Source organism: Pocillopora verrucosa, chromosome 6, assembly GCF_036669915.1.
Source record: "Pocillopora verrucosa isolate sample1 chromosome 6, ASM3666991v2, whole genome shotgun sequence".
Classification (NCBI taxonomy): Eukaryota; Metazoa; Cnidaria; class Anthozoa; order Scleractinia; family Pocilloporidae; genus Pocillopora; species Pocillopora verrucosa.
In genome coordinates, this window is record NC_089317.1 from 12,060,680 (window position 1) to 12,083,990 (window position 23,311).

At 37.7% G+C, this 23,311-nt stretch overlaps 1 pseudogene; it reads right to left on the reverse strand.

The window, feature by feature from the left end:
* Nucleotides 1-1,913: 1,913 nt before the first annotated feature.
* On the reverse strand, nucleotides 1,914-22,479 carry LOC131769697 (fibroblast growth factor receptor 3-like; annotated as a pseudogene).
* Between the last annotated feature and the right edge of the window lie 832 nt (nucleotides 22,480-23,311).

A 23,311-nucleotide genomic window follows, 5' to 3' on the forward strand; every position in this document is an offset into this window, starting at 1 on the left:
CCCAATTATTTAAAACACCTCCTCCGCGAGCGCGTAAACAGACGTCATCTGTTGGGTACGACAAGGTAGTATAGTCGAGCGAGTATTAGAGACACGGAAAAAATTATCTTGTGTGTACTTGAAACATGATTGCTTAGCGCAAGGTAAGTTTGACGCTTTTATTGGAAAAGTATATTACTTATAATTGTGACCTTGTCTTAAAATAACAGCTCGTGTAAGTGAGATGTTATTTCTACCATTGTTATTAACGGTAATAGTCAGTCTTACCAGCCCGGTAGTTATGTTGATGTCATTAAAGAGCTGCTAAACAAAGCTACCACAGACATTTTATTAGGCATACCACGCACGCAAGAGTTACCTTTGGGGATGGGTGGGTGTGGTTGGGTCACTAGGTAACTGATGTTTGTATTTTTGTAAAAGGAAAAAAGGATTAACTTTCAAAAGATTGCAACGAAATTATCGTTTAATGGAGAGGGAAAAATCCTTCAATATATCTGAAAGAAAGTCAGACACAGGTATTGCATGCTCTATTGTCACTAGTGTTTGAATAATTGAAAGGAAAAAAAACTGCATTGCTGTCACAGTTACTGTACTCTCCTTCGCAACCGCTGTTTTCGATTGTTTAGTCTCGCATGTATCCGACCTCTCAGTTTTAATCGATTCCTCTGCTGCAAAAGCACGACTTAAATATTCTTAAAATTCCTAATCGAGATCAAAACTTAGAGTTAGGGTTTGGTTACACCCAAACCAATTCAATGAAATTGCTTAGGATTTGATCTTTTGAGTTTGTCGGGAGGTCCAATTATTGTGACATCATTTGGTTGCATCGCTTTTTATATTGTGCCGTTAGAACTAGCTGTTGTTTCAGCAGAAGCTGAAGTGGAAGGAGAAACCACCCGGTTTGACAAGTGTATGTTATTGATGATCAACAGACCTGGACCTCTGGTCAGAGAGCCATGTCTCACATAGCAAAAACCTCACAACAATTAACATATAATTCTCAGTGAATTCACTTTTTTTCAAAGCCAAGACGACTCGGTGGCAATTTCCTCAAACTGTACACAACCATGGCACTCAGAGCAAGATCTCGTCGATATTGAAAATTGAATTTTTCTCCGCGCTGTCCTGCCTTTCAGAATTGAGCCAGAAAAAAACCGAACACAAACGCTTGTGTCAAGCATAAGTGTAAGTGTTTAATACCTGGAAGGGAAAACTATAGTATACATATCAAACTCTTTCCCCAGTGCGACGAACATTTGTTTTTCTCGGTTCCAGGTGTACGCAACCACTAACCCCACGTAATGCGCATGCTCTCCGTTACGAATTTTCAAAATGGCGGACAGGTCGTATACCTGATTGCTCAAACACTTTGTTTACGATTGTTGAAAGGACCGACTCATGGTTCTCCGTCTTCGTCTTGACATTGCTCTGAAATAGTATAGACTAGTAAGCTGAAACGAAAAATTAATCAGGGAAGTTTACGAAAAATCCAGCAAACAAGGTTTAAAAAGGCATTTATTTAGACTTCATACTTCCACGAACTTCACAAATCTTACTTGTTTATCTTGTAAGTAAACGATGGCAGATTAATTCCCGAAGCGCTTTCTGAGTTTCCCGATCCCTCTCCTACTGCTTTCACGCTTACAAAACAGGAAAAATCAAAAGGAGGAAGATACAGCTGTTTTGAAACGCCATTTGACGAAAGTAAATCTGCTTTTTGTTCGACACTTTACGTATCAAAACAAAGGAAATTTGTTCCTCTTTTTGATTCTGGCGGTACATTTTTAATTTGCGCTTGCGTAAAAGAGATATCGCCCGAGACCCTTCGCTCGGTCGTGTTTTAATCAAAAACGTCTTGTTAATTTCACGCAACCGCTCGGAGAAAAGGTAAAAATGACGAGGGAAAAACTTTACTTTCAAGTTAGAAAATTATCGAAATAGAAAGCCACAATATTATAGTTTAATATTTCAGAGGTACATGGAGTGCTTTTTCCGTAGAGAATCCGCACGATGGTGAAACATTCGAAAATTACACTCGATTTGAGTGGGGTGTTGAAGTGGGCGTGGTCACTACATTCATGTTAAGGCTATTTGTACCCCATGAGTTTGATATGTTTATCGGTAAACGTATTAAAAGCGTTTCAGCGTTTGAGAATATAAAATCAATTGGATTAAAACGTTCCAGTCTAATTGGAGTAAGTAGGCGTGTAAGGCAAACATGATTAATCCCTGAAACTTGTTGTCGCGAAGTGTTTAAACTGTTAGCCAGTCATACACCGTAAACTACACTATTAAATCCTCGACGTTTGCAGACAACTGCTTGTCGTACATTCTCATGTTGATCAGTTTCTGCAGAGAAAAATAATGCAATAACAAGCATCATTAAAAAAGTGTGCCTCTTACGTTATAAGCGGTTATCCTCACAAGTGGTCAGCTTTTGACACCAAAACAAATTCAAGGAGAAAGTATTTATTGCGTCGTCGTCCGCCGCACTTTGTGCATCCCAACGCAGTTATGCAATCATCTTATGATCTTTCAAATAACCATCAAGTGTCAATTGTCATTAAGACATTGTAGTTCGCTTCTTCGCTGCTTTTTCGTGGAGTGTTAGCTTCAGTGACATAACAAAAAGATGCAATCCAAACTTCGTAAAAATTACAAGGGTGAGTACCTACTACTACCCTTTCAAGGCTCAATGATGTTAAGTTTAAATACTAATTAGCCGAGCCTAAGCCAGTCGGTCCTACGTGAAAAACAAAATGTTCATGTTGATCAAAATTCTCACCTTGCGTTGGGTTTCCATGTCCTTGAGCTGATTTTTCAATTCAGTGAAGGTTGGTCTTGCACGTGGGTCATTCTTCCAGCATTGCATCATGATCTCATACCTGGTATTGTTCAAATGATCTGTTTGAGATTTAAAGAACGTTTCCTTGTACGATGAGAGATAACGAGTATAAAAATAAAACTTACAAGTTTTCATCCACATGTTGTGGTTTAGGCATCCTGTATCCATCCTGAAGTAGGTCTGCAACTTTTCTTCCATCCATTCGTGGGTAAGGTGTACCGCCTGGAAGAACCAAAAGACCATCAAAATATAAATGTACTAAAAAAACGACCTTCACTGAAACACCACCTGCGTCACTTGATAGAGTTTGAGATTCCATGAGCAAGCTCACTGCGTTTGTCTAACTCAGCAAGATACAATATTAAATTAAACATGGTATATAACAAAAGACATCCATTCGATGTTACCTATGGTGAAAATCTCGTACAACAAAACTCCATAACTCCATCTGCAGAAAGACAAATCAAACGAATATAAATTAAGTGACTGTAGACATAAACAATATAAACGACGAATAAAATATATATACGTATTATTATACGTTCATAAATATTTTCCTGCTGCACATCTCTGGCCATTCCGAAGTTTGTCACTTTACACGTTTCCTTTTGTCCAACCAAAATATTGCGGGCTGCAAGGTCTCGGTGAATGATCTAAGAAAGAATTGATGCAACAGCAAGAATTAGCGGCTGCAGAAGAAAAAGAACTGAAATGAATTGGTTCACTTAAGAAATTAGAAATGTCGAACAACATAATAGTGTGTGCGTATTTCTCTTTCTTCCAGATGAAAGAAAATTAAATTCACTATTATTACTGTCTCATTTTCCAGAGAGAAGCAAACTACTTTATTTGTGCAATACGTAGTTATTTCGTAGAACGCTTATCGTAAGATTTTAATCGAAATAGGGTTCTGTAATGTAGCAGTTTAGCAACCAAAGACGAATTTATAAATTTCAAGTTTTAATTCCTTCTCTTCCTTGTCACTAAATGGATATTTGTTGTACACTCAGTTCACTAGGCTCAATATCTCAATAGATTTTATTCATTCACGTCTCTGCCTTCGCGTTCACGAGAAAAACCCAGATATTCTATTTCGATGGGGTGCACTTACAACGATTCACAAACATCATCATTCGCATATTGAAATAAAACTTAGATGATGAAATCAAAGTTGTGAGGGTTCTCGGTCATAACAAAAAAAAACGTCATCAAGACGGTAAGAATACGTTTGCATCTCCCGAGCGTGATCTTGTAAAGACATAACATTCTATGCAAGAAAAAGCTTAACATGACGATACACCTTACAAGTAGGCTTTAGAGTTTCTTTTTCAATTGACTTACAGATTTTGAGGTCAAGTAACTCATTCCATCAGCAATTTGCCAAGCAAACCTCATCAGCTGCTGTGACGTCAGATTTGTTTGTGGTTTGATATCCGGATCTTTGTAGTAAGTGTCTTTTAATCCACGGCTCTTTCTCAGGTAACCCAGCAGATCCCCACAAGGCACATATTCAATCAAAACTAGCAGTTCTTCTAAAGAAATTAAGCAATTTAATTGATATATTACTCCCTCTCTAAAAAACTTAGCAGTAAAGAAAATAAATGAATAGCTCAGTCATGCTCAATACTTTTAAAGAAATCGCACGAAAATAAGATGTGGTTTTACGAAGCAAAGCTGAAAAACTATGTAACGGTCTCATAAGAAGTTACAGACCAAATATTCCCCTACAAAACGCGTTTCTGCTCACACAATAGAATGGTCTGTTCAGTGGCAAATATTCTGTCTTAGTCTATCAGCAAATCTAGGAGCGTCCATGTTGGCTGAAAAAAGATAAAATTAACTTATGCGATGGTTGTTTGTTGTGCTCAGTTGTGAAGCAGTGACTTTTCCATTGACGAGAAAATGTTACAGAGTGAATCAGATGCAAAATGTGTACAACAAAATTAGACCCCATAGCCAAAGCGTACCTGATTCTGTAACACATCCCAGAAGTTTAATGACGTAAGGATGTGGTTTCAGCTGCTTCATTGTGTCAAGTTCTTTCATCAAATCTCTCTTGTCCGATTCAGTAGCGTTTCCTGGAGCGTTAAAAAAAGTAAAATTTGGTTAATGGGGAGATTATGCAAAATTCCGAAATAATAACACTCGTTATGAAATGGCAAATCGCTAAAAAAATACGGTAACCCAATAACATTTCCTGAATGGCTGTAGGTCAAGACTGTCATTCAATTTACGGTACAAAAGCTCACCTTTCAGCATTTTAATAGCCACTGTGGTCGTTTCAGGACTTCCTCGAAGTCCTACTGCTGTTCCCATGGCAGCCTGACCAAAAGCACCTTTACTAATGATTTTTTCTATGGTCACGTTATGTCTTGGAACTTCCCAGCAGCGTGTTAACGGATGAAGGGGCACGTAATCAGCACTTGGAGCTGTTCTTTGTACTTTTCTATCATCCTTGTTGACTTCCATGAGATCCATGTATTCCGCAGGAGGCTGAGTGAGTTTTCTGGAAACGGGTACACTTGGTTCGATATCTTCTAATCCTGTTTCATTCTATTAAATCGAAATACCGTTAAGGTATTAATGTACAAATCTGCTATTAATCCCATTAAAAAGTTCCACACGGTTGTAAAAATCAGTTTACCCATTTTCATCAGACAAACCTTTACATTCTTGTATAACAAAAGATAACAAAAGCTTCATAATCTCTGTTGTCCTCATTATTACTAACATTTTGTTCTCTGCTTTTGAAAGTATCATCATCAGGGACAATGGAAGGAAAATCTTTAAAGTAGCTTGGTAAAGGACAGGATCCTAGGACAAAGACCTTATTTAGCCTAACTTCCTTCCTTGTATCATTGTATCTTCCACTAATGCAACATGCTTTTGTTTCGTAGAACTACACCTTTTCCCCTTCTTATTTTCTGCAAGGGTTTATTTTCTCGTAGAAAGTAGAGATAAAGTGAGATAACATAGTTTCTGGCCACGCTAACATAACCACAATGTCTTAACTGTTACTTACGTCGTAAACATCTCCTTCATCTGCATAATTCCTACAATTGAGGAAGCATACGAAAAGTTCTAATCAGCTTCAAGTGGAATTTTGTGTTAAGATGAAACCATATCGGGCACATTACATCGACACAATCCAAGTGCCAGTAAATTCTTACCTCTGTTTCCCTACTGCGACTGAAAAGGAATGAAAGGAAAAAAAGACAAATGATGTGGATGTGGGTCAAAATTTTGGTTAAAAATGAATCTTGCAGCCAAACCTCTAACATAGCTTATGATTTTTTACCTACCTTTCTTATGTAGCCAGATTATGTAAATAATTAGAAGAAGGATTGTGAAGGCAAGAACCCCAATTATGGCTAACAAGACGTTGTTAGATGGGCAGTTACATTCCTCAGGACCTAAAATGATTCATTTTGCAAAGCTTGATCAAGTAACATTCAAACAACATTTACACTAATCCTGGTCGATAAACTGCTCTCATTACATAGCTTAGGCTCATGACCGAAAAACTAAGTCTCATTGGTTAGGTACGAAGGAAAAGTAAGGTGCTACTCTTTCTCTTATAATTTCTAAAAGTAAGATTTTGTTTAATTGACTAAAAACAACAACAACGACAGAAACAAAAACCTGGAAATATATCACGCACGGGAATGAGTTGTTTAATGAAACAGATACGGAATACAATTAGAAAAAGTCCGTTTTCGGAAGAAAAGGTGTAAACATTTTACAATTTACCATGGTTTGATGCTACTCTTGTATACATAGCTGCCAAGCCTTTGATTTGGAGTGAGGCTGAGATTGACCATGTTGTGATGGAGACTAGTATCTAGTTTGCATGATTAAAAAAGTCATTTGCATTTAAAAAGCAGCAAGGTCTGTATCATAACAAAATCACCTTCAGACTCACTCCTGTTCAAAGGCTTGGCAACCAAGCACGTAGCTGTAAAATGGACTGAAAGTAACTGACAAATTACGATTCGTAGACCCAACGTTTCAACACTCCTGTCTAGTGCCTTCATCGAGGGTGATCTAATCGTTACATCAAGAGGTCCTTTTACATGCTCACTAATTAGCTGCCCTTTTTTCTAACGAGGTGTAAATATGCGTCAGGTAGTGAGCCGCCATCATCACGATTTAAGGAGCGTGGGCAGAGTTAATATGCCAGGCTTCCATTCAAAGGTGCTGGTGCACGTGGTAACATGGATTAGGGGTGATAATTTTAGAATTATCCTTCTCAATTGCATGGTTAGTTCGGCATGTGTGCTCCGACAAAGCTAAATTTTCTTTTTTACAAAAGAAGGCCGCTTTTTGATGCTCTTTCAAATGTTAACCAAACTGACGTTTGGTCTTTCCTATATACTGGTGATCGCTGTCATTGCACAGAATAGAATAAAAAGCGTCTTAGTTAGTTGCTCATTTGTGATAGAAACCTTAGGTTTGACAATAAAATATTCCCCAAATCTGAAAAGGTTTTTGAGCAATATAAACGTTGTGGCTATTCAAAATTCTCTTCATAGGTTCCGAAACACCGTGAATGTAAGGAATAACAGCAAAACCAGTCGCTGGTTCCTTCTCATCAGGAGTATTACTTGTTGTAACTTTATTCCTTAAATCTTTAAACTAGAGTAGCATCAAATCATGCCTCATAATGCACCTGGTTGCTTTGTGAACTTCAATGCGTTTAACAATTTCTTTATAAATTTACCTTTTGCTGTGCTTTCCAAGCCATCTGTGGGGATAAAAACTCTATTTAGAGCTGAATGAAAGTAACTGACGGTGGTTAACAAATTGCTGAGTTTATCTCTAGTGGAGAAAGTAGTGCTGATACAATGATCAATGCTACGATCCAGAGTCCAGCCCCCCCTATTTACGCCTGGTGGATGACTCTATCTCTTTGCAATGCGTTTGCATGTCAAGGGTCAATTCCTTGTCATTATAAACAAATCCCGAATAGGAATGTAATTTCTGAATTTGATATTATTCACACAGCCATCAGCTATAAGTGTAATTGCCGCCGTTTAACTATTGTTATTTAATTAACCTGTTAACTGAAATGTAGTAACAAAATAAACTGCGAAACAACTTCTCGTACATCAGCCAATGGTAAAATTTTTCTCATTGATTCAGGTTTTTGCAAGTGAAGAATTCACCCTTAAAAAACCTCGATGTTGATGACACGGAGAGTGCTTGAAAACGAAGTAGGGAAAATGATATACCGACGAAAGGGGAAAGTAAGATTCATTTGAACATACTTCCCTCTGCCTTGACTTGCTGCATATTTGCTTCCTCTTGTTTTAGGCTTTCACCAAGCTCATTAGTTGCGGTAACGGCAAACTGATACACCTTTCCTCTCTCCAACTCTATTTTCAATTCTCTCACAGAGACATCTCTGATTTTCCGTATTTCTGTCCACTGTCCCACTTTCCCATCAGTCATCACTCTTAGGTACACTGTATACATGGTGATAACTTTTCCATTACGTTTTGGCTCCTTCCACTTTAGGGTAATTTTATTATCTGTTGTTTCACTTGGCAGTTCATCTATCTCAACCACATCTGGGGCTCCTAGATTGATGTCAACAACACAAATACTGTGAAATTTGTAATAATTATCCAACTTCTTGTAACAAATCTGGTCACAACCATTATCAGTAATTAAATCGCCTCACTGTCAAAAGAGATAATTGGTTTAAGAAAATATATGACATTTTTTAAAAATGTTTCGACAGTTCTTCTGCTGTCTGAAGTTCTAATGTATACAAAATACAAAGTTGAATTTAAAGTGTATAACAAACTCCTGATTGGACAAAACAAACAATGGAAACAACAATGTATGCAATTACAAAGAAAGTTTTAAATTAACATGATAAAGTTGATGATTAAGTTTAGCTTGCCCTCACTGAATGTGAATAGCTTCTTTGATTTTAAGTTGGAGAGTTGTGGAAGCGTGATCTAAGGTGCTAAAACACTCATCAGAACATAGAGTGGGACATTGTCGAGAATTTTGTAAATGTCTGAACGTGAGAGTTCTTATCACTGACCAAGTGCTCACGCACACGTGTGGATAAATGCCGAGAGGATTCGCCGACATAGTTGGCATTACAGCCTGTACATAAAAACTTGTAAACTACACACGTACGGGGGATGGGGCCCACGAGGGATAGGGTCTCTCACACCAAACATATTACCCTTTTTCAAAAGATGAAAAAACCAACTTAGTATGTCCGTTATTACAATAACGCTTAGCAAAGTGGCAAACCCTTTTTTGCGTGACAACAGAAAAAGGGCCAAAGTAAGGTTATTTGAAATAAAAGGTCAGCGTAGTGTATGAAACGGAATCCGTTACGTTTTTTTCCTCATCTCACCTACTTTCACCGGTGGTTTATTAATTATTCTGCTTCTTAAAACGTAGGTACCTCTCAAACAATCATTAGAGAGGGAAAGGAAACTGGCCACTAAGAAGTGGACAAGCATTTAAAATAAAAAATCTTATAATAAAGTTATAGATAATCGCATGGGAGGATGTCGTCAATCTGCGGCGAGCAGATAACATTGTCAAAACTGGCACAAATCTAAGTTGGCAAAAAAATGATTTGTGTAAAGTGCTCAGTCACGAAATCATTTGCGATTCCTCACCTTCAAATAGGGTGCTAATTTTCCATTCAGTAGGATCTCCCTCGAATACAAAATTTCTGGAAAACAGTTTCACCGTGTAGTTGGTATCTTTCTCCAAACCACGAAACGAATAGGTTATCGTCCCAGGGTCGGTGATATTATTATTTTCTATCTCAGTTTCACCCTTTTGTAAGATCAGTCGGTATCCTGTAATGGGACTTCCTCCATCATCAGCCGGTGCTTTCCATCGTATTGTTATCAAAGTTGCTTGAATGAGTGATTCTGATGATTTGATGGATGCTTTCCCTGGTTTCTCTACAGTGCCATAAAAAAGGGATCATTTTGAGCAAAAAAAAAAGGAAGAAGAAATTTTTTTTGGTGAATACCTCATAGTGAGTTTTGTCACAATACTTAGGATGAATACAAGTCCTTGCATTATCATAGTTTAATGAATATACATGAAGCTACCGGATAAATTTGCCAAGGGCCTGATAAAAAAAGGAAAAGGTAAGAGTCCATGATTGAGGAAGTTATGGATACTCGCATGGGGGGGATGTCGTCTATATGCGGCGAGCAGATAACATTTTTAACACTGTTAAAACTGGCACAAGTCTAAGTTGAAACGTGTTTAATGCTACCCAAGGGTAAGGTGTCGACAGTTTTCTGCAAACGTGTTTGAACAAATATGGGTGCATTGCCCACTAAAAGATCACGAATACATTGGGCATAATTCCACTATTACGCCGCTATACTTCATTAGCGTAACGACAGAGAAAAATAGGTGAAGGTCTAACGCTTCTAAATAGGGGAAAAATGCGAACGGAACGCTCAGATAAGGCCGTAAGATGTATGTTGAAAACTAAGCGGCCAAAATTAGAAAATGAAAGAATAGTAGGATGACAAATCCCTTATTCGATGGTTTAATATACCCTTATATTTTTCCACACACCTCTGGGCCTTGCAAAATATACGCACACATTATATGTTAAACTGTCGGATAAGATGTACATAGGGAAAGAGCTACTTTGTCGTGTACTTTGTAAGAAAATGTGGCTTTTACTTCTACTGCACCTGAAACAGTGATAACGAGTAAACGCGAAATAAAATGCTGTCTAGTTTTCTTTTAATCACAACACACTGATATTTTTTACTTACTTATCTGATTTATCGTTATTAATTTCTCATCAGATGGAATAAGTCCATTGGTAGCAATGCACTTGTAATGACCAAAATCTTGATCACCCCTGAGTGGCACTTTGATTTCGTTTTCTCTGGCTGTGACTCTGCTTATTTCACTTCCTTCAGGTTTGTACCAAGAGAGTGTTGGTGTAGGAACACCATCAGAAAGGCACTTCAAAGTCACTGTCTGGCCAATCCAAGACTTCTTAGATGACGTGGTCACATTTTGAATTGTGGGCGGGTCTAAGAATAAATTAAAATGTAATGGGCAATTGAATAAATAATTGGTGATACTTCATATCGATCAGAACATTGACGAGCCTTATCATTCCACTATTGTGTCATTAATAGCATAATATGTCACATATATTAAAACAAGGCAAAAATACGTAGCAGAATATTGGCCGCACTGAACTATCCAAAGTTTACCTTTTTTGTTTTGTTTTTTTAAATCTGACTGTTAAAGAAGCGAGCTTTAAAGGAGGAACGACCACAGAGAACCCTCAAGGGTTTAGTTCAAGTTGTTTTCGTCTCTCGCATACACCTTATGTGATCGATACGTTGCACAGATAAGGCTGTAGGATGTAATTCCTATACTAAAATTAAAATACTAAAACCTGAAAATGAAATCCGTGAGTCGCAGAGTCATCCGTACCTTCGTTGCCATTCTTCATAAATAAATCTGGTTTTGCTGGCTGTGCATTGTTTTTTAAGGAAAAACGGGTCGCGACGTCAAGCTGCTAAATGACTTATTAATCCTCTCTTTTCTCTCTCTTTCCCAAATCGCTTTAAACGCCAGAAAAATATTGGTTTAGAAATAAATTTTTGGTAGAAAAATTAAATGGGTCGACTCGCGGCTTAAAAAAACCCTTTGTAACTAATTTCAATCCTTCACAAAAAGTTACGCAGAAAATTAAAACGTGAGGTATTTGTTTAAAATTGAACTTGTTAATGGGACTTTCATTGATTCAATAGTAGTTACTATAGCAGTGACAGTAACCAATCAAGCCGGGAAATTTGATCGTACGACCAAAATAGTACTGATTATTAAAAATAAGAAAAAACCTGATTATAAGTATTTTGCAATTCTAATCAAGATACTTGCAAGCAACAACACTCATAGTTTAAGCTATGTCTACTGGAAGATATATTTTTAATTTATTTGTGGTGACCGGATTTTAGTGAAAGTAGCCAGGAAAAGGAGAGAAGTAGTAATAGGTGCGCGCGAGTCGGAAAAACGTAAAAAAACGAGAAACGACATGAAAAAAATGGGCATGAAAACAGCGAGAGGAACGCAAAAGAGGGCATTTATCATAAGAACTAAGATAATGGGCTTTCCGTAAAATAAATTGAAGTTGAGCCAAAGGTGTTCATGTTTACAAGAATTCTGACGCGGTAATTTGATTTTGACAATATTTTCCGGTCAAACTTTTAAGAAATTACGGACCGCTTAAGTGTGATGCAAACAAACTTCATGAATTTGATTCTATTGTGAAAAGAGCGAAGCCTTTCTCTCCAATTTGCATTACATCTGTTTTAACTCTCATTAATCTGCTAAAAGATTTTTCAGTTTATGGAAGATCTTTCCGTAATTACAGCCCTCAATAATTCGGGTTCTTTTGGCAAGCATCTTTTTCACTTCAAGAAAAATTAAAATGTTATTCACTAGCTTAGGTCGGTCTGAATTGGGAAAAACCGTGTCTGGTGTCTCTATTTTGAGTGCTGCCCTGGCCGATGGTGGTACTAAAGACTTCCCAATGGGAACTCCCGGCTGGTGAAAAACATATATTTACTATCCCACTGCGCTTAGAATACAAATAATGCACAAATCGAGTTTAAAAGTCTCGCCATTATTAGAAAGCTTTTTGTTTTGTACAGTAATGAAACCTGTTCAACTGGTCGGTTATGCTTCCTATGCTTCCCTATCTGCTAAGCTTTTCCTGCCTGATAAGAAATGTACATAAAATAAAACATTTGCATAATAAATTACTGACTAGATGTTTTGGTGTGTAGAATCGATGAGTATTTTTACTTAACCTGCCCTTCACGCTTGTCAAAACATGGCACAACGCGTAAAACTACAGACCAAAACGTCTAACAAGATAATTATATATGTGTGTACATATATAATTGTGGGAAATAGTAGCGAATGCTGTTGGAAAGTGCTCAATACACATGAGTGTAGAGCGAAATACAGTTCAAAATGACTAAAATGAAACACGCATGATTCCCTGTAACACTGAGTTTCGTGCTTACGCACTCGTCAGACATTAGACTCGTCAGACGCCATTAAATCTGTCTGACGAGTGCGTGAGCACGAAACTCAAATTTACAGGGAATCATGCGTGTTTCACTTTAGTCACTTTGAACTGTATGAACATAGATATATATATATATATATATATATATATATATAAATATTATGAGAGGAAAAAAGGACGTAACTACATTTCCCGACAAGCCTGTTTCGTGAATCGCTTCACTCTTCAGGGGTTTAATGAAAGAATATTCATATGACTATCGTTTATATACTAGGAAGATTTGCATAATACGCGGTAAACTTAAAAACTTTAAAGTTCAGCTGTTGCGTAGCAACGTTTTGTTTCTGTGTCGGCATGAAGATACGAGTTCGTTACGCTTATTTAGTGATGAGAGGTCGGGTCGGTAAATTATCAGGAATTTTTCTTTTAGGCAGAGGTTGCACCTTTTACTGGAGCTGTTGTAAGGAGAGTTAGATGATAAGACGCGCCATGAGATAGAATAGTCAATGTTGTCGTTCTTGAGTGTCCAGATGTGTTTGCTGAGTTCGGTAGAGTTTTTGTGCTTGGCGTGGCGGAATGATGCGGTGTGATTTCTGTGTCTTGTTTTGAAGTCGGTTTCTGTAAGTCCGATGTATGTTTCAGAGGTGTTGTTCCGTGTGACGGTGGCTTGATAAACGACAACAACACCTCTGAAACATACATCGGACTTACAGAAACCGACTTCAAAACAAGACACAGAAATCACACCGCATCATTCCGCCACGCCAAGCACAAAAACTCTACCGAACTCAGCAAACACATCTGGACACTCAAGAACGACAACATTGACTATTCTATCTCATGGCGCGTCTTATCATCTAACTCTCCTTACAACAGCTCCAGTAAAAGGTGCAACCTCTGCCTAAAAGAAAAATTCCTGATAATTTACCGACCCGACCTCTCATCACTAAATAAGCGTAACGAACTCGTATCTTCATGCCGACACAGAAACAAAACGTTGCTACGCAACAGCTGAACTTTAAAGTTTTTAAGTTTACCGCGTATTATGCAAATCTTCCTAGTATATAAACGATAGTCATATGAATATTCTTTCATTAAACCCCTGAAGAGTGAAGCGATTCACGAAACAGGCTTGTCGGGAAATGTAGTTACGTCCTTTTTTCCTCTCATAATATTTATTCTGCTCTGCTTCAACGTATTGAGCACTGTTCCACGCGAAAATCGACTTGCAGACTTCCTATATATATATATATATATATATATATATATATATATATATAACTGCAGACAGTACTGTTTCGGCCTTCTGGGCCTCATCAGTGCAGTGTATGATGGAGGTAAGACCATATAGCCACCCCAAGTGATCTCACATATGTGGGATCATCTAAGCCATGCCAGAGTGCTCAAACTAGGAAAACTAGTGAGCATGCATAATGCTAGCAGCAATGACTCGTCCTAGTAGAGTGCTCAATTTGGACATGAAAGCAAAGCTTTGTATGCCAAAGAACTATATCTAACTATATCTATATATATATATACATATATGTATATATTTGATTGGATTTCCAAAAACATGCTTACAACATGTATGTTACAAGATTGACACTCGGTTTTTCCCCTGCTAAAGCTCAGCTAGTGGATGAACACTCTGTGTTTGGAGGGTGGTTGAAACTCCAAATCAGCACGCTTAGGAAGGGGTGCAAAAAACCTGATGACTAGGTTTTCAATGTACACCTTCAAGCTAGCCTTGCTAAAGAAAATGCAGGGGGCTTAACCCTAGCATGCAGCTCAGCCACCACCCTCTTCTAGGGTGAGATGCGAATGTTAGTTGTATGGAAAGCCCAGGGCGGAAATTTCTTTTTGAGTTGAGTTCTTATTAGGCTGGATTGGTTTCGTCTTTGTCCATCAATTCATAGTCAGAAGCCAGGCTTTGTAGCATCCCTCCTAGAAGACCAGATCATTTTGGCTAAGAGTTGGGTGAGGTTGGGGAAATTTTGAATTTGAAAGGGTTTTATCTTGGATATTGACTTTGAGTTTGTTGTCTTTTTGGGTATGTTTTGGTAAAATTTATACATGTTTATATGAATACACTCGTTTTCTAAAATGTTGCAGTTTGAAAGTATACACAATTTTTCTTTTTTTTCAAAATTACATCAATTTAAGGAAAAAAAGGGACTTTGAAAACTACATTCAGGGTGACCATTTACTATGGTGCTGTTAAATATAGGTTGGAATGTATCATAGATTCAGCAGCAGTAGCAGCGTTTTATGAAATGCTGAAAAAGAGACTTACATTGCACGGTGACATAAGCTCTTACTGTCTTTTCCTGTCTTACTCCATTGCTTGCGATACAAATATATTCTCCAGCATCGTTCGTGTTAATACTGGAGATTTTCAGCTGTTTGGTGCCACACAAATGAATCCCAGATTTTTCCCATCTTATCTTAGGTTCAGGAAAACCCGTCGCATCACAATTCAAAACCAGAGGGGTAGACGTATTAACTGTTATATTCTGTGGCACTTCTGTAAACTGGACGGGAACTGGGCAAAAGAGAGGAACAACAAAATTTTCACTCCACAGCATTAGAGTGCGATTTGGTTCAAAACCATCCACTTCATACGCTATAGAAATAAGATTATAAAATATGGCATATGTATCAGAACAATATCTAAAAAAGGAAACAAACTATCATCATGTCAGCTAATCAGAATTTGCATCAGTTTTGAAATACTGTAATGAAATCCATAAGTTTACAGTTCTTAGCGGACACATGATAATTGCTTTGGAAGGATGTTTTGCTTTGTTTTCTTTTTCTTTTTTTACCAAAAAAATGTAATCAGATCGAGGGTTAATCTCAAACTTGTAGCTAAATTCCAGGTATTCTGCTACACAATTAAATGTACAATCTTGTTAAGGCTCCCAAAAAAGCTACAGAAACTTACAGACTTCTTATGTCTGAAAACAATCTAGGGTAACCATAGGGTGCCATTTCAACCAAATCATTACTTTGTTTCTATTATGCCCTTGTGAATCATTGTTACGTTTGTTTCCTTATTATTAGGCACAAGTTCATCATTATCAGGTATTGGTTTTTATCATTAGGCACCTGTTCATCATTGCTAAGCACAAGTTCATCATTAAAATATATTAAGTTCACACGGTAAGCAGGTGGACAATCAGACATGGTTTGGTGCCTGCAACAAGTGGTCCTTTAATATGATCACTAATTAGCTGCCTTTTTTCTGACGAGGTGTAAATAGGTGTCAAGAAGTAAGCCACCATCATCACGATTTAAAGGAGCGTGGGCGGAGTTAATATGCCAAGCTTCCAAACAAAGGCGCTGGTGGTAACGCCGATTAGTGGTGATAATTTTTAGAAGTATCCCACCCAATTGTATGGTTAGTTGGGCATGTGTGTTCCGATAAAGCTGAATTTTCTTGCAAAAGAAAACCGCTTTTTGATGCTTTTTCAAACGTGTACCAAACTGACGTTTGGTCTGTGCGATGTATTCGTCGTCACAGTCATTGCGAGGAATAGGTTTTGCGAAAATAAGCCACGAATTCTGAAAAGGTTTTTGAGCAACTTTAACGTTGTGGCTTTCTTTATGGCTGTCTTTTTGCCTCAAAACCACGAAATTTGCATACAACGGCACCTACTATGAACAAGTTTTTGTTACAGCTATGGGTTCGCTCGTCTCTGCTGTCATTGCCAACATGGTAATGGCAGACGTGGAACAAAGGGCCTTAGCCACCTCACTCGTAAAACCCTTTTTCTGGAAACGATATGTCGATGATGTTATTTCTGCGGTATCCGGAAATGAAGCGGAGCGCCTCCTGTCGCATTTGGATTCAGTAGAGCTGTCTATCCAATTCACCCTTGAGCGTGAAAAGGATAGACATTTGTCCTTTCTTGATTTAAATGTGCCTAGAGGGGTTCAGGGTAATTTAGAGACAAGTGTCTACCGTAAACCTACCCACACCGACAAATACCTCGCTTTCGATTCTCACCACCCTTTTTTCCATAAAAATACTGTAGCCAAAACTTTACTCAGGAGGGCTGACGGTCTACTATCTTCACTCGATTCGAAGGCTGAGGAGAGGAAATATGTTTCTAATGTCCTAAAGGCAAATGGCTATATAAGAACCTTTCTCCGTAACTGCCAAAAACCAGTTACAACTGGTAGCACTCCTGATGAAAGGGAACCAGCGAATGGTTTTGCTGTTATTACTTACATTCCGGGTGTTACGGAACCCATCAAGAGAATTTTGAATAGCCAAAACGTTAAAGTTGCTCAAAAACCTTTTCAGACTTTGGGGCATATTTTCGCCAAACCTAAGGATCCTGTCCCGAAAGAACAACGAACCGAACCGATCACTCTTGTTGCAGCGTTTAGATTACCCCTGATGAAGGCACTAGACAGGAGTGTCGAAACATTTGGTCTATGAATTGTAACTTCGATTACATTCATTAAATCTGTAATCCAGAGTAGCATCAAGCACCATCGTTATTAGGCATAAGTCCATTATTATTATTAGGCGTAAGTTCACTATCATCAGGCACAAATTTTGCTATTAAGTACCCACTTATTATGAGGCACTGGTCAAATTTTTCAAGACAAGCATCCTTCATCAGCATTTTTCCAAGTACCTTGGAAAGGGGCATTGTGTGGCAAGCTGAGTGATGCTTGCAAGGAAAACGCCTCTTCAGCACCGCAAAAATGTCTGTGAAGCCACGCAACATCTGCCATAATACTCAGAAATGCTCAAAGCTGTTCCTACCCACCATTTACGTTCAGTCTCACAGTTGCTCCTGCTCCATCTCCAGCGTCATTGTGTGGGACACATTGGTAGTCGCCATAGTGCTGAGATCGATTGACGTTGTTGAGGGTATACTCACTGTTACTGTTCTCACTCAGGATGCCGCCATTGAAATAGAACTTGTAAATTGACACTTGAGGCACAGCAGCCATAACTTTGCACTTGAATGTAACTGTGTCTCCTTCAGTGACGGTATTTTGTGAAGCATTGGTAGTGAGCCTTGCACCTTCAGGTCTGTCTAAAAATGTAAATCAAATCAAAATCTTAATCCCTGTTTATTTCATGGCTCATACATTCCCCCTAGTTCTAAATCATAACCCCTCGTAAAAGTATAGAGGGTGCATAATTGTGCAACAAGAAGGGTTAATCTTGTATGTGGGTTAATCTAGTATCAATCGGTGGAGTGCCTTGGTCAGCAAAATATAATGCTTTTGTCACGGAAAATTGCAGCAAGTCATCCACCAGTGGTTAGAATATTGACTAAAAGCAGAATACTTTAACTCACAAATTGCACGAAGGAAAACAATGGAATTACTCCAGCAATAAAATCACACCAACTATGTCGTTACTAGAAAAGCTATTTTAAATCCTCTGTTAATTAATATGAGCAATTTGTAAAGGCCAACTTTAGTTGTTCTCAGACATAAAAACGTTGTCGCTCATGCAGAAACTCGGTTGAAAATCCTTAATTTAGGCCCCCTTGGAGGTCACATGCTTGGTCGTGACATAGTTTGCAGATGTTGAGCATGGCTGGCCTTCTACCATTAAGAGCTTATGATATAATCGGAAGTTTCTTTTCATAAAAACATAAGAAATGGTCGCAAACAGTTATCACCTAAGTGAGTCTCTTTTTCATGTCAAATCATATTTGAAATTGGGTGATGCTTTCAAGCTAAATAAGCAAATATTTGGCTGAAACTGTAGATTGTACCACCCTTTCATAGATAATAGCAGAATACTGAGGGATATTTCATAAATTTAAGCCACAGAGGACCTATAGATATTCTTATAACAGCTCTAAACGGCTATTTTGACTCCTTTAAGGTCATGTGGTTGGCCACACGACATCAATTTGCATTTGTAAAAACTGAATAGTTTCGGCATTATCAGTGGTTAAATGTTTCAAAAGTAGTTAAAAGATTGGATAGCACCTTGTTTCTATGTATTAAAGGGTGACGTGTTATGCATATACCCATGAATGAATCAAATGGGCTGTGAGCCGCTAAAAGTAAATAATGAATGATGAAGGGGTGAAATGTAGACCCTACTAAACTGGGTTTCCAGTGAACTTTCAGTTGTAACAGGTCATGTTTTAAATATGTGGTATACTCCAAGAAAACATGTCTGATGTAATTTTCTTAATGACCAACCAAAAGTCCTCACACAGAATCAAAGTATGCGCTAGCCTTGTGCGCTTGTCAAACGGAGTGAATTTGGGTTGTTACAATGACTCGGAAATGGCTTTTAGCCATTTTCTGTGTTACATTTAAACACAAGTCTTAGTGGTGCAATGGGTTGCTAAAACAATTGTTACGTCCTCCGAAGCAAATTGATGTAATCAATGATTCCACCTAGATTCAATTGTCCCAACCAAGACTTGGAACCAACGAATACAAAGCCGAAAAGGATTGAGGTGAAATTCAGTTTCCTTACAGTTTTGAACAGATTCGTCAGTTTTGTGTACCTGAACCTCATTAACAGGAGTTGCACTGTAAATAAAGTAAATTCAGAAATAGAAAATTAAGGTTAAAATAAACTTACAGTAAACTACAATTTTTGTGTCAATGGAAGTGACGTCCACTGAGTTATTGGCTCGACATGTATATTGTCCTGCATCTTTTCTGTTTATATTATCGAACTTTAAGGACGCAGATTTCTTCCCTGAACTTTCCAGTACTCCATATCTAATCCATGCTACATCCGGCGGTGGTTTCCCAGAAGCTGTACAGGCTACGGTGACAGGGGATCCTTCAATGAAATATTTTCCTCCTAGAGAGAGGTATATCAGTGGTGCCTCTGAAAGGTAAAAAAAAAGATTATAACGTTCTTCATATGGCGTAGCAAATCTTACTTGGAATGAGTCTTAAAATTTATCCAATTTCCAAACAAAAACAAAACTATCCAGCAATTTATCCCCAACAACCAACTAGTATAGGGAGGCTCAAACTTCATTCATTACAAGTTAACCTGTTGATGCTAGCGACTGGAAAACTTCCTTACAGGCTAAATTAGGCTAAGGACCCTGGCTTCTACACTACTCCCTTTTTTTTTCAATTTTTTGCTGCTGCACAAACAAATAGGAACAGAGCCAATTGAGCCACACCTAACTTAGAACTTGGTCTGACAAATGATCTAATGAAGACATCCTAAACCCAGAGAACTGAAATTAAGCTATCAAAAGGAACAAAAAAACTCTTAACTGTCTTCAAATCGCAGAAACCGTGGGAGCATTAGCCTCATCAATGTCATCGCAGTAAAATAGCAGAAACCTTAGGATTTAGGCTAAATTTAATTGTTCTACTTGGCTAAACATGGAAGACTCTATGCCATAATCACTTGAAGATGAAATATAGTAAGGATAAAGATGACATTTTTTCGAAACCCAAAACCAAAATGATCATGGGTAACACACTAAGTCAAAACCTGCAAAACTATTGAAAGCGCATGGGACATCTTGGATATGGGGCTGGCAGACAGAAGAGAACAAGGGAATGAATAGCTGTCAAACTGGTCAAACGAGAATCTAAGTCACTAACACACTTCTCTATTTACATAATAGATCCCATTCTTTATGCCAAAACTTTTGTCCAAACGCAATCTACATGTACATGACAACCAGCATTTTGGTAGAGATGAAAGAAGACAGACAATCCATTACATCTTCTAGGGGCTTTCTCCTTTTTCCATTTGTTTTTAAGTTTTGAAATCATATGTTAAGCAATACTTTGCAGATATATCAATACTTGCAAATGATATATGTCAGGGAGTGGATTTCATCAGATGTCACAAAGCTGTACATTGACAAGGAAAGGGAGAAGATTATGTAATGGCAGGTAAGCAAAAAAAATTTTTTAGTCACGAGTCACAGACGATAAAAAACAGTAAACAGTGAGTTTTAATTTTTCTCCACCAGTGAATGAAATCGTTCAAGCAAACAATGGAGTAAATTTTACATGAGTATTGAGATATCACAAATGACCAAGAGGTTACATACTTAATATCACACTCGTTTTCATGTACTTAACGTTGTCAGGATACCCAAGATACTATATTCGAAAATGAAAGGTAAAACACCCTGAGAGAAGATTAAAAGGTCTGTTCAATTAACATTTTGCTTCCGTTTTATACGTGAAAAGTTTTAGGTTGCATAAGCTTACAAAGTGTTTCATACTCTAAATTGAAATTATATACTTTTAGTCGCTCGGAGCTCTTTGTGGAATTCAGCCAGTTTCTCAGTGGAGCATCCAAAGTCAGCATTAAAATTAGAGCTATTGAACTGACCTCCATGAATAACAGCATCTGCTGAGAACAGCAACCCTAACTTGCCACGTTGATCATCATTGAAATTTTTTCTGTTCGCATGCATGCGAGGCGTCTTTCAAAGAGCATAAAGAGCTTGGATTATAGACTTTGTTGCTTTACTGCTACCATAACTTTAAGAAAGTTTATCTCCATGTGCAAATTTTCCAAGTCTCGAATCCCTCCTTAGTTTTAGGACATACTTGAGTAAGTCACCATTCTGTTGACTAAACTTACATCTGTAAACCTTGAAGATCATAATCCTCAGAGAGCAGCAAATGGCTTAATGCGACTTTCACTCCCTTGGCAAGTCCCTTTAAGTGACTTCAAAAGCAATGCCACTTTCTTCACACCAAATCAATTTGACATGCTGCCTGTGATTGCTCATTTCATATTTTCCTTCACTGATTCAGCAAAATCGTACAACCAGTCGCATTGTTTCTACTTTTGACTGACCACTTGTAAGTGACAGCTTTGCTGAGAGAACATCTCAGCACTCATATTAATAGTAGTTATCTATGCATTACAGAGCAACCCAGTAGTTGGTGCCAGAAGTATAAAGAAATAAATATTTTATAACTCTTTGATTTCTTATTGATAAGAAACAGCAAACTGAATGGTAGAATATGTTTTATCCTTTTAGGAGTGTGGTGTTGTATGCTAAAGTAGCATTATTTTTCCCAAGGTCCAGTTAGCAAGCCACTTTCAGCCCTGCGTATAAGTTTTGCGCAGATTGATGCTATTGTTTACTTTCTCCAGAAGTAGGAGATCAGAAATATGAGAGTTATGAGTTGGATGCATTTGATTCATGTTTGATTATGTATGGTTATGTCTGTAATACATACCTGCCACAATAAGCTGCATTGTACTTTGAAAAATGTTGATAAAGCTTCCAATGAGTTCACATCTAAATTTGGTATTGTCTTCAGGGTTGATGTTCTTAATAACCAGGGTAGCTCTACCTTCAATTTTAACTCGTCCTTTGTAAGATGGAGGAATGTTAGGATGTTCTTGGACACCACGACTCTCATTAACTATCATTCTGACAAATATACCATCTACCAGAACACTATAGATAATGCTCTGAACGATATTATGTGGGTCAGTGTAGTCCCACACCAGGTTGGCATCAGTACCATTGTTAAAGTAGCTTGGATCAGAAGGTTCCTGGGTGAAACGTACATCCACACCCCCTAAAATAGACAACCATAAACATATTATTCTCATCCCTTTAGTTACATGTGTAAGAATAATATTTAGGAAGAAAGACTTAAGTAGAGTCCACCACAGAGGCACTTTGTATGAGCAGTAATAATAATTAGTGTAAATATGCACTAGATTGGTATTCATTAATGTCAATCAGCTCTAAATATACGTCCATTTGCTGAGAAATAAGGTTCAATAACAATAAAATGCAACTATTTGCGCCTCATGAGGGTCATTTTTGACAAGTTCCACTTTCTTTAATTTCCAAAATGTGCACAGTGGTAAAATTAAAAAATTTAAAAGTGGTGCACTTGAAGAAATTTTTGGAAGAACTTTTTGAGGTAAGAAATGGAAAGTCGAAATGACCACACATATTATAGCTATGTTAAACCATTAAACGAGGGGTTTATTATTCCCCTCATTTTATTTTCTAGTCCTTTGGTTTCTAATTTTTTGAAAAGTTGTATGGTCTTATCCTACCCATCACATAAGATGTGCATGAAAGAAGAAAACAACAGAGAAGAAATTAAACCATTAAAGTGTTCTTGATGACCAGAACAAAATTCCTGTGGGCTTTAAAGTTCACTGCTGAATAATTAATGCCTAAAAATTTAAAAAGAATCAAAGATTATACGCATCACTTCTGTCCTTATTCTTACCCTGTTCTACAGTGGACAATCAAGGCATATTTAGCGTGTTCCATTGCTCTTACAAGACAAATGACATAATAGTGAATAAAATTAATAATATTTACCGAAGACGAAGGGAATATTATTTATCGATCTTTCTTTCACTTTAAGCAAATAATTGTTTCAGTGTTTCAGTATTATCGCTCAGGCGCTTCGGAATTCTG